General features: G+C 39.7%; 1 protein-coding gene across 2 annotated transcripts in view; it reads right to left on the bottom strand.

Moving 5' to 3' along the window:
* The window catches only part of LOC100890175, a 47,268-nt gene extending 41,930 nt beyond the window's left edge, over window positions 1–5,338 (bottom strand). Inside the window, exon 1 of one of the 2 annotated variants that reach the window (XM_030976484.1) lies at window positions 5,199–5,338. The gene's annotated coding sequence lies outside the window, so the exon portion shown is untranslated. Of the gene's footprint in view, window positions 1–5,103; window positions 5,156–5,198 lie in introns of those variants that run through there. The other variant, XM_030976483.1, reaches the window with a different exon arrangement.
* Between the last annotated feature and the right edge of the window lie 8,079 nt (window positions 5,339–13,417).

Here is a 13,417-nt window from a genome sequence, read left to right as displayed (position 1 = left end):
CATATGAATTCTATGCCTTCCCACCATTCTGCTTAGTTTCACAATGCCTACAAAAGATCAAGGCTGACAGGGCAGAGGGACTCTTTATAGCCCCCAATTGGCCAACGCAGTCGTGGTACCCTAGACTGCAGACTTTGATGAAGGGTGATCCAATAATATTGAAGAGGCACATAAACCTCCTAACTCAACCAATCTCGAACACTCCTCACCCTTTGCACGAACGCCTTGATCTTTTGTGCTGCATACTTTCTGGATAAGCATTTTTTATTGCTCCTTCTCTCTTTGCTTTGCAGGACCTCCGGACGCCATTTGAAATTAGAGGGCTTGCCGGGAGAACAATTGACGTAATTACGGCAGCTAGGTGTGATGGTACAAAGAAACCATATAGTTCCTATATCAAGTCAAGGAAAAACTTTTGTAAGAGAAAAGGATTGGATTTTCTGCAGGTAGAGGTGAACGATGTGTTAAAGTTTCGTTCATTTTTGTTTCATGATAAAGGACTAGGCAAAATACAAATGACAAAATACACCAGAATTCACTCAAAATCGGCCCTTTAGTGTCATTTGATGACACCTACATTGTATTAAAATAGAATAAATTCAACTCATAAAGTACTCATAGATTAGACCGAAAGCTTCAGTCTCTGAAATCGATGGTTGTTCCGCTGAGATTGCATCTGGCTCCTCTGATCGCCTCTATACATAGACTGAAGATCGTAAGACCGTAATGTCTCATATCCTCATTACGGTAGATAACTTCACACAGGCGCGCGCCCGCCCGCAACCCACCATCGGTATGTACTTGTATTGTGCAGCAGCGTGGTTTGCCGTGAAACCTGTGAAAAAGTGTATACTAATATCAACGTTTATCCGAAAAATACTCAAAAAATAACAAGTAAATTGGCACGAAACAGGTAATAAACATAACAACTTTAAACTCATGATCTTTATTTGGACATTTAATGAATATTTACTTCATTTTGGGTATGTTTTAGTAGGGCATCTCCACGCCGTAGTTACAGGTCAAATTTTGGATACATTTCTTAACAAGCGCCAGATAGTCGACCCCTTGTGTTTGGCTCAGTCAGTAGAGCGTCCGCCTCACAACCGGGAGGTCGTGGGTTCGAACCCCGGCCGCGTCATACCAAAAGAGTTAAAAGAGGGAGTGTTGTACCTTGTTTGGCGTTCAACAATAAGGGATAGAACAACGTCGATCTTGTGCTGCTCAGTGGCTGCCGGGCTCACGATCAATTGGGCAAAAAGAATTTCCGTTTCGGTTAATAAAATTTGGAGTGGACTATTAGGCTATTATTATTATATTATTATTATTATTATTATTATTATTGTTTTTCAATTTGGGCACTCCAGCAAAGCATAGAGAGTCATAGTAATTAGTATAGACCGAAAGCTTCAGTCGCTGAGATTGCATCTGGCTCCTCTGACCGCACAAATCGTCCCTATTTTCACGAAGTGACGGTAGTGAGGAAAATCGCCACGCAAGGTGAATGCAATTTTTTTTCACTACCGTCACTTCGTGAAAACAGCGACGAAATGTCAGTTAAATTAAAGAATGACCCATATCAGACGGTTCTTTCTGTCTAAGAGAGTCAATGCCAATGTGTATTGACCTCTAGCACTGCACTAAATAATAGGCAGCATTTGAATGTCAGGAGTAACTTTTTTAGCAATCGGGTCATCCAGTCTTGGAACAGTTTACCAGTGTCTCTAGTAACTGCTACCAGCATCAACTCATTTAAACACAGCTTGGTTTCTTTTTGGTCAGACAATCACTTTGTTATAGCATAGTCCGACATCCACGCATGCACTGATTTATTGACCTTTACTAATGTACGTACACTTATAAACGGTTGGGAGGGGAGGACGTGTTTTCTGTGGGCTCCCGAACTTTCAGGCGTAACTCGGGTTAGGGCGCACAAAAAGAATTAAATTTATATCGGACTGTGGATAACAGCACTGGGAAGGCGATCTTGAGAAAATCTGGAATTTTATATCATCGATGGACCTAATTTTATAACAAAACATTCCAAAACTTTTCACTATTTATAGGACTTTATTTTCAAATTTGCGCTTCTTCGCGTATTCCTGGGTTTTTGTTTTGACTGATGACGCGGAGAAGCACCTGCAACGCAGTATCAATATACGCACAACAACAGTACAGTGCGCACTTTTCATCTCAGCCGAGTGTGACGTCATAATAGGAGACTGTAGATTGTCTACTTCTCTTTCAGCCAAGTGCACATATCCTTTTCTTGAATGTGAATGTTGATGTTTCGACTTTGTTGTTGTTCTTTGTTATATAATAATTGTTTGTAGATTGATCAGGTGGGTGGTACAGGCACAAAATTACTTATCATAGGTTTTGTTTAAACTTGGATTGTTAGAGCTCTTGTGAGTAATGTGCCGTGGGATTCCATATCCTCAAATTGCTGGCAAACAGAGCAACAAGACAAAGCTCTGTAATTATTGTTAGGATTTCTGTCTAGTAGTGTCGTGTTAGTGCCATCGAACTGGATCAACTGAATCAATTGATTCATAATATATTATAATCAGTTACTCAATTTATTAATCAAATTAATTTGATATCGTAAGGTAATCCGATCTGCTCTTAATCTCCTTAATATTTTTGCACTTATTTCTAGAAAAAAATCTTTGTTCTCTACTATAATCAGTGTTTTTATCACAGCACTGAATAGACATACATGTAGAGTAAAGGAGGGGTAATCGACTATCTCCAGTTTTCGGCCGATCCGTTGGATGCATGGTAAAAGCCCTTTAAAATACATTGCATGATAGCATTTCACATATCCCACATGTACCATACCATGCCAGAGTCACTGAAGAACCACATTTGCAATGGAAAATATATCCTAAAATATCATATTTTAGCGATGTAATCGGCAATCCTGTACCCGAATCTGAAAAATCAAGTATCTTACGCGTGTCTGTAAGACATATGGGTACCATAAAATGAGCTTTATTTCAAGTATTTTTCAGATTTAGAGCCCGATTTTGTGCGAGTCGCAAGCTCAAAAGTATCTCATTGCATGTATTAAATCAATGCAGCCGGACACCGCAACGCACACACACTATCTCTGTTTAATTCAGATTCCAATATCCGATCACAGCAGTGCTAGTTTTCGACTTGGCGAGCACCGGGGAGCTCCGGCGTGGGATACCTGCTCCGTGGAAACGCGCAGCGCGCATGCTTCCTATTGACTTTGTACATGCGGTCGAAAACTGCCTCGCTAGGTCGATAACTGGTTCCGAAACAGTGAAAATTGAAATGAATATTGTCATGGCAATTCGTGATTTTTTTCTGGGATTCTTTTTTTTGTTTCAATAATAATAATATTTGCTTCATGATTTGAACAAGAAATGATAGGAAGTAAAGAGTCCAAAAATAGGATTTTGTCTTAAGTGGCCGAAAAACCAATAAAGTACTTAAATTTGGAGGGTTCAATTAGATTAGTATCATAAGAGTAATTGTAATCGCCTCATTCTTTTAATAAATGTTAATTGTTATTGCCATGCTTGGTTGTAACCACTGCCTTGTGGTTCAGGTTCTCTTTAGAAATAGAATAGGCCCGAGTCAAAACGGTTCCCCGCCCGTGGCGCCGAAACCCGGGTTTGGAAATTCGATTTTCAGGTTTTTCAAAATTAAATTTCCCACTGATATTTTGAAATAAAAAAAATAAAAAAATATGCAATTCACAAACTTATAGACTAGTCTATTTCAATTCACCCAAGACTTTAGAAGGACATCGAGCGTCTCAGACATGATTTCTCTACTGGCCTGGAATACTCTTGAACAACGAAGAATCTTTGCCCAGTGTGGAATGTTCTTCAAAATCCACAAGAACATGGTGAACATCCCACTTACACCTGGTATTCACCCAGTCTTGCACCAGAGAGAGCTACGTGGACACACCACACACCCATTTATTTTTCACCAGCTTCCCTGCAGAGTGGACTGCTATAAGTACAGTTTTTTCCCCCGAGTTATTCCCATATGGAACAGACTCCCAGCAGTAGCTGTAACATCTAGCTCGATTGCTGGTTTTCAGACCTCCGCAGTCCCGTCCATCATAGCCATGATGGGCATGCCCACCAGGGCCCTGTAGGGAGGGAAGCCATGAAGCCGACATTAATGTTCTCACCAGATGCACCCTACTTCTTCGTACTCTCCAGTTTACATGTCTTCTTCTGCACAATGTCTGGCTTCTTTTACTTGCACGCATCACGCACTCACACACTACCACTATTCCACCCTGGACAGCTGTCAACGTAGCTTTTTGGGTGCAACAAATTCAAGATTCAAGATTCAAGATTCAATTAAATAAATATGCTTTAGAAGTAAATGGATATCGTTTCAGTTGATGGTAGTCTATGTGCATTTTATCGCTCTAAAAATGAGGCTGCAAGAATGGAATGACGCTTCGTGGTACCGAGTGCGTTCGATCAGAAACGAATGTGGAAATATGACCCAATGAAGACTGAGCAAGTTAAGAAAGTCCCACACACAAGACTAAAATGTTGATAAGGATATTACAATTAAATCGTAATACTAATAGTAATAAGCATTAATTTAATTGTCAAAATATATCCACAACATAATGGTTTAGACCTAGATCTAGACCTAGACCTACCCTTGATATTTTGATGAAGGAAAATAGTCTAATTTAAACTAAAGCTCTTTAATCATGTAAATTGAAATAACATTTAGTCTAGAAGTGGGGTGCCTTTCGTTCGTTCTAAAATGTGGCAAGCCGAAATTGTCACTAAAGTACGGTACCGATCTTGAGTGAAATCAGTTGAGTTTTGTCATTATTACAGTGGTGTTTGATATGTTGAGAATCACGTCAATACTCAATAGCACAGCTTTTATACACAGCCAGGACAATGCACCTAGTCTATATCACCAGATCACTAGCCTAGATCTATGTGAATTTGGGTAGCTGTCGCAAAAGGAAATCTTCACGAATATAATGGTATGGTAACTCGATCCAGGAAGCTCCGACGCCGACGTCGACACGAAGCTCCCGAATGTCACATGAATATGAGTGAGAATGCTACAATAAATTACCTGCGTCAACAAGCCCAGGCATAGATTCTAGACTCTAGTCTAGTAGTACCTAGTAGTAAAACAGCTCAAAACCTGAAGAAATTATTTATGTTAACATGTTGTTGATCCTGGCCCGTCTGCTGAGCTACGCGAGCTATACGACTCGCGCACCGTCGCCCCAATGCCCGTCGCGCACTTTGGCTTGTTGTTGTTATTGGTGTCGGGTTTGTTTCATCTGAAAAGTCCACAGTTCTTCGAGTAATTCGTTTAGGCCTAGTATATAGGAATTGCCCCCACCCTCCTACAAGCTAGCTTATATTAAGCTCCTAACACAAGGGGGCGCCATGGGTCTTCGTGCAATGGCAAGGCAGACAAGCTCCTAACACAAGAGGGCGCCATTGGTCTTCGTCCACTGGCAAGACAGACGGAGAACACAAGACACTGTACACTGATACACGACTTGAGAGTACATCCGAGCATAAAGATATCGGTAAGTGCCTTCTTTGTCTTTTGTAGTATTTAATACGTAATACATTGTAGTCTATAATCTGTAGGTCAGGGCGACTTCATCATCAATGATTAGACCCTATTATTAGATGGCGCTGTTTCTTTTTCTCTGGCTCACATATTTTTCTTTTCTTTTCTTTTGCATTCATGTAAGTATACCGGTACATTTTTTCGATAAAAATAATAACATAGGGGTCTAGGTCTAACTGTTAGGCCCTAAACTAGATTCTACAATGAATATTTTTCTGACAATGCAGTGGCGGGGGAGAAAAAAAAGAAGAGGGGACAAAAAGAAGAAGATATAAAAAGGGAGAAGAGAAAAGAAAGGAGAAGAGAAAAGAAAAGAGAAGAGAAAAGAAAAAAAAAAAAAAAAAGAAAGAGAGAGAGAGAGAGAGAACAAAAAGAAGTAAAGTAAAGAAAAAGAAAAGTCTCCCCGGGAGTAGCCTATAATCTAGGCGGAGTGCCGAGCTTTTTTCTTTGCTGCTAGACTAACCCTAAGCAGAACGTCAAGTAGGTAAGTGGAACCGAAGTAGTTAAGCCTAGACCTAATCGTCAAAATGAAATGCACCGGATATGCATCCTGTGAAATATGGAATTTGGCCGGTAGTTTTGCCAAGTTTGGTGTAGATCCCTAACGTTTCTTTACACAAAGCGTGAGCACTAAAGCGTATAGGCCTAAAAGGCTGTTCTGTCTCTAAAGAGAGAGCCGATAAATCGGTTCCACTTACCAACTTGACTGAAATAATCCGTTTAATGGTCCCTTTTTAGGAAATTATGGGTCAAAATCGAAATCCATGTCTTGCAAGATTTTCAACATGAACTTCGATTTTGACCCATAATTTCCTAAAATGGTAAAAAGGGACCATTAAACAGATTATTTCAGTCAAGTTGGTAAGTCGAACCGATTTATTATAGCCTAGATCTAGGCCTAATTTACAATATAACATGCACAAGGTAAAATGACATTTGGAGGGATTTCGGGGCATAAAAATATGGCCATAATAAATGGCCATGGTGTTAGCAAGGGAATGCGTATATAGTCGGCTTCCGTCTCTAAAGAAAGAGCCGACCCTACCCAAATAAGAGGCTTAACGAACGAAAGAGACGGAAAATTCGGTCTACTTGTAGTCTAGTACATAATATACACCAACTGACTTAGACCGAATTTGTTTGTCTCTTTCGTTCGTTAGCCTCTGATTTGGGTAGGGTCGGCTCTCTCTTTAGAGACAGAACAGCCTTATACGCTTTAGTGCTCACGCTTTGTGTAAAGAAACGTTGCTCAGTTGGGAGTGGGGGGGGGGGCCCCAGCCCCCCCCCCCCCCCTCCCCCATGATGAAAATGGCGGGAGGTGATTTTACGCACACTTTCCACTTTGGCCTTAGTGCCCCTTAGGATAGATTTGTGCCCATTTCAGTGGATTTGTGCCCTATCAAAAAGTGGCCTTGACCTAAATTTGATGTAATTCGAGGCCTGCACTAGAGTGGGTTGAAGCGCACAGTCAATATTACGCAGATATATTATAGGCCTAGGCCTAGATCTTAGGCCTAGGCCTAAAAATAAAAAGTAGCTTGTCTGCATGCTAGACGGTGCCATTCCTCAATGCCACTTTATTGAAGGCATCGAGTGAGACAAACTCTCTAGTCTTGGGTCTTTCTTCAAAGAGTTCCAATTCTTTGCTGGTGCGGTGAAGGAGGAGGAAGAGTACACTTGGGAGTAGACCAAAAGCTTCAGTCTCTCTAATCGTCGGTTGTTCCACTGAGACTACGTCTGGCTCCACTAGACCTCCGATTATAGAGACTGAAGTTTGTCCTATCGGGACTGTACGGAACCAAAAAGCAGGACCGCGATGAATGAGATATTAGGGAGGCCAATGCTAAAATCTAACTTTTTAATTACTAATTTTTTTATTATAAAACAAAGATTAAAAGAAAGCATTTTCTTTCACTAAGACAACTCACCCATCTGCCGACTCCAGAAGTTCCATAAAATAGGAGATATCCAGCGCTTTTCTATGTCTTTCCTTCTACGCCTGGCCGTACGTAAGAGCCTTGAAACAATCAATTTCATTACGTTGAGAATTAGACAGGCCCGAGGGAATAGGCTTGTCATTGCCCGGACAACAAGTCCAAAGCTTCGCGCGAAAGTACATTCATCATCACCGGCTAGCCTTGAATCGGTCGCACACACCGACACAGTACTACAGGCCAGGTACGGTAATTGCATGCAAGACGCAATCCTAAAATAGAGCCATGGTAGCAGCCATGGCATGGAGGGTCAAAACATAGAGAGAAAGCTTGAAAGCCACTCATTGCAAACTCCGAAATGAAAATAAAAGTAAAGTAAAAAACTAGAATTTAATTCGTCACGAGGACGAATAAGGTGGTCTGTATTCAAGTCTTATGATAGATTATAATATGTACTATATTGAAAAAGGTAGAAGTTATATAGACATGTAAACAATGATGATCATGATGATGATCATGATGATGATGATCTTGATAGTAATGGTGATGACGATGATGATGATCATGGTGATGTTGATGATCATCATCAACAGACCATGATGACATCTGATTGAAAAAATGAGGGGACATTTAGATAGCGTATAGTCTCAGCTACAAGATACTCAAAAATCGAACAAAAATCGAGCTGAAATAACGGCGATATTGCTCGCAAAAGACATGAATGTAGAATCCAGATTGAGAAAAAGTCATCTCCCATAAGGATTACACGCAAAAAGTAATAGATCAAGTGATAATAGGGTAATAATTAAGTAAATATGGTTGTTTATTATATTATTTGCGATTCTATGAGTTTTAATATTCAAAGGAGATGGTACAGTGAAAGGTCAAAAGAAAAAAAGTGAGAAAAAAAAATTGTTGGAGATGCCCGGACTCGAACCAGGGACCTCGAGGTCGGAAGTCAAGTGCGTTACCGATATACCAAAACATTTCCCATAGAGATTACACGTAAACGGAAGATGGAATTATCAAATCCCACTTTGCAAGTGAGATATGAGCATGATCCCGGCATCTGATCGAAAAATAAAGGGCACATTTGTGATAGCTTATTGTCTCAGCTACAACATACTCAAAGCTCAGCGAAAACAAAGCTAAAACGACGGAGATATTGCTCGCAAAAGACAGGATGTAGAATCCAGTTTTGAGAAAAAGTCATGTCCCATAGAGAATACACGCAAAATGTGAAAAATTGACATTCCACCTTTAATCGCAAAAATACGCAATGGATACTGCATTTGTAGAGAATTGTGTAAGCTAGATCATATCAAAATTTGGAAGGAAATTGATCAATATTTACAGAGATACAGTCAATTTTCCAAAAATATGCTAACGTCATAATATGCAAATTGAAATTTTGAGTTCGGAGGCCATTATGATGACGTCATGAGTTAAGTGAGGGTCAAATGAGACATGAAATCATATCTTCGACTCACACTTTATCAAGATATGGAAAAAAAATTGGGGTAACCTTGCATGCTAAAGAGCTACAATGGATTTTGTAAAGGCATGTTTTGCCCATGTATGCTATGTATACAAAAGCTCGCACGCACGGAAATTATCTTAAACGGACGCTCATTCCGTTATTAATTGGCAGAAAAGGGTGAACAAGGTATCAAAATGCTTGAAAAAAATGTGCCAAATATGATGACAGAGAAAATTTGGCGATTCTATGTTGGAAAATACCAGTACGCGCGCGAAAACGCGCGCGCATGCGCGTGCGAACTTTTTTTTGCGAAACGCTTAAAATGGCCTGAAACGTATGCAAAATGAATTTGAGACGATTTGGAGCATTTTTATTTTTTGCCGCGCGCGCTGATGCGCGGACGTACGCATGCACGCGCGTTTTCTGACCTGAAATTGACCGGACGGATATTGACCTTAATCATGACAAATATGAATAAGAAATGCCTTTTCGTTATGAAGATATGGTCATGAGTTGAAAGTACCAAAAAAAACACAAAATGGCGCCTGGATGACGTCATGAAAACTTGATGACCTTGAAAATGTTTCTGTCACGTCTCATGACAATGACCTATGACTGTGCCAAAATTGAATGAAATTGACTAGAACGAACTTGAGCTATCCTTGGCACAAAAAAGGGGGAGAAATAAATAAAAAAAATAATAATAATAATAAATAAAGAAGAAAGAAAATTCTGATGAAAACAATAGGTTATCTGTCAAAAACGACAGACCACCTAATAAATAAATAGGCCTACCTTAGTTTCGAGAGTATTCCATTACTATTTCCTCATGAGTAAAGATCAATCTGACACTGCATTATCAACGATCGCAATCGATAAGTCCAACTTGCAGCGAACACAATACAGACTGCATACGTAGACATGTATGTACTAACAGAGATATTTCTCTCCCTCTCTCTGACTCTCTCTCTCTCTCACTAATCATATCGTACACTAAAACACACACCTTCAAATCATGGCATTCATTCCACTTCTCAATTGAAGTATAGACTGCTCACGTAGATTTTTTTTTTTTACTGAAATGTCTTTTTTAACACTTCTCATACATTACTGCACGACACTGGTATCTAGTGCTGAGAATAAGGTACTATGTGTGAGACTACGTCAAATTTGTTTTGCGCGCGATGTGACCAAAGCTGATACATATTCATATTATGATGTCGCAAGACCTGTTTTTGGAGCTGGAACAATGACATCTCTGTTCACAGTTTTCCTTCTCAATTTGAGATGGCTGTAGCTATCGGCCTCAAACCAACGCAAGAATGACAGAAACATCGTACTCTATCTACCTTCGATTGTTCAGTTTGTAAAACCCTGTATTTAAAAAGATATAATCTTTTTCTTTATATTTTCTAGTTGTTAGAAGTGGCAATTGTGAACATCTGAAATGTTGATCTCTATCAAAAGTTCTTTACTCAAAACAGATCCCATATTTTTAAGGTGTAGACCTTCTGCCAATGAGAAGGCTTTTAGTGAGCAAACCTCTACGCCCTCTAGGATTTTCTTAGTCGGTGGTGCGTGCGCGTCATGTTCTTCTGCTACCACAATTATTGGATTCAAATACGTCAAAATCTGCAAGATCATCAACAAATGGTGAAAGGCCGTTACAGATCCGTGATTATAGGTATGTTGTGAATATATAATTGTATTTTCTTTTCTTATTTTCATCAATTTTTATTTTTACATCATTTTTTTCTCTCTGCTAATTTTTTGAAGTGGACGACGAGTGCACAAATCATAGGTGTAGAAGCCTTACGCCCGGGCATTGGCCTCCCTATTATTACCTGTTTCGTGTCAATTTTCTTGTCATTTTTGGAGTATTTTTCGGAAAAACATTGATATTAGTATACACACTTTTCACAGGTTTCACAGCAAACTGCTGCACAATACAAGTGCATACCAATGGTGGGTTGTAGGGCGTGCACATGTGTGAAGTTATATTTCTTTCCCTGTTCACATCTGTTAAATGTGGAAGAATTGTTGAAATTAAAGAAGGAAATGACAGCAGAAACAAGAAGAAACAGATCAGGTACAGACTTTATATGTTTCAGGATCTTTGTAAGGAAATAAAAGCTGATTTTGATGATCTTGTGGATAACAAGGCCCTAGACCTCATTCTCACGCAGTTCGTCTATGCTGGAGCTTAGAATCAAAACGGTGAATACTACAGCAAGAAAACAATGCATGCAGGCTTTGTATATTTTCTTTAAAAAGTGAGTACTCATGAGGGATATAAATTAAAACAGATATAAAATGTCTATCTTGGCTCTAGCAAACTTCCTCAAGGCAAATTTTATATCAAATTTACTATACCCTCGACAAGCCTCGGGTATAGTAAATTTGATATATATGTGTTCTCGTGAAAGTTACTATTTATGCCTCTTCATTAGCTCATAGTTTTGCTAGGGTCTAGACTAGCCTTATGGGCTCTCTGGAACCGGCTCCCATACCACCGCATGGAGAGGCAGGTAAAAAAAACCTAAAATGTGTCCAAATCACACTTTCCCGCACCCGACCAATATTGGACAGTGGCCTGATGAATTTTATGGGCCTTTACTCCATACTCCGGAATTTCAAAATCGGAGGTAAAAATAACGAAATAATAGCAAATTTCTTACCAGATCGATGGAGCTTGGGTAGAAGTCCACATGTACCATGCGAATCGCCTTTTTACATTACAATGGCGCTGACCTCTGACTTGTGTTAGAGCTGTTTCCGTTGAATGTGCTGTATATAGATGAAATGCATGCAGTGCGACACTGGGATGTTCTGATGGTTGTGATGTGGGATGCTAAATATTAGCGTGAGGTATACCAGTTGAGATCGCATGTCATGGTGATCTCAACTGCACACTAGCACTACGGCTGCGACGTGTAGTCGAATGCTCGAGTACCCGCACGGTTGACAACTACTCTGGTACGATTCTCGTACCTGAATATTCGGCCGCAAAAAAAATAAAATAAAAATCTGTCCAGGCCGACGCTTAGCCATGCCTGGGTGAGCGGCGGCGCTAGCATGGTGCCGTTGGTAAAAATGTTTCCCAACTCAAGCACTGTCAAACTCACCACTCAGAAACTGGGACCAAATGTCTGGATTTCTGTTTGGTCTTGTAGGAAAATTATTCTACCATCTTTGGTTTTTAAAACAGCATTATTTACTGTTATTATTATTATTAAATCTGCAAGTCGAAGTAAAATTGAATGCGTTTCAGCAACAGAACTGGAATACTGCTCCAAAGGTATGGTGGTGGCAAAAAACAAAAACAAAAAAAAATTCAAAAAAATTCAAAAAAAAATTTTAAAAATAAAAAAACATGGCGTCCGAATATCCAAGTATTCGCTTGTAAGCCTGAGAGTGTACTCGGGTACATCATTACACTGTTGTGCACAACCTTAGCTAGCACGCTAACATTTAGCATCCCACATCACATAGCGTGCGAGCGTGCGGTTGAGATCGCCATGACGTGTGATCTCAACTGGTATACCGCACGCTGCTACTACGGTTTGCGGAGCTATATTAAAAAGCATACTTATTGTAAATCGTTGCCTTGTAATAAACCTTCTTTCTTGTTGTGTAAAGATACCGGATGAAGATTATTATGGGGGACTACATCCACCAGAGATCCCACTCGACTCCTAAGGGTAACAGAGGTCAAAGTTCAGATGGCCAGGGAGATCATGGCAAACACGCTACCACATCCCTGTCCCTAGACGAGACTGGTGAATCGACACGTTCCCTTCTCTCCATCCTATCCCATAGCAGCATCAAGGATTTACCAGATGTGTTGGGAAACCAATCAGAAGATGAGAAGACATATCCACTTCTTCATCATCATCATCATCCAAAAAGGTAGACCTCTAATACCTAATGTTGTCTGTTGAGAGCCAAAAGGAACCTAATGTAACTCGCATACTTTAATAACTGCTTAACAAAATATGAAATAATAAATAATGTACTTTGAAAATTGAATATCTTATTTATATAATAATTTATGCTTGGGCCTCATTTCAAGCCAATAGTGGACTTAATTTCTGAGATTTTCATGATTTCTTTTTATAAATCGTAAAAAAATGTGTTCTAAGCTCAATATGTGCATAATTTAAACAAAATTATGCCAGAACAGTAAACCAAATCAAATCAAATCTGCTCGCAACTGACATTTTCTTTTTCTCTTTTAAAATCTTGGAATGTATTCCATGAACTTGTAGCTCACGGTCTTCTATTGTTAGATCACAGACCTCAACTACAAGGTCACGATCGAGGTCTTCATCGACCTCTCGCTCAAAGTCTCAGATGGAGTGTTGCAGCAATTCGTCCAGGTACT

This window comes from Strongylocentrotus purpuratus, unplaced genomic scaffold, assembly GCF_000002235.5.
Source record: "Strongylocentrotus purpuratus isolate Spur 01 unplaced genomic scaffold, Spur_5.0 spur5_scaffold_9, whole genome shotgun sequence".
Taxonomy (NCBI): Eukaryota; Metazoa; Echinodermata; class Echinoidea; order Camarodonta; family Strongylocentrotidae; genus Strongylocentrotus; species Strongylocentrotus purpuratus.
Note: the sequence above shows the minus strand (reverse complement) of the source record. Positions and strands in the feature narration are given on the sequence as shown.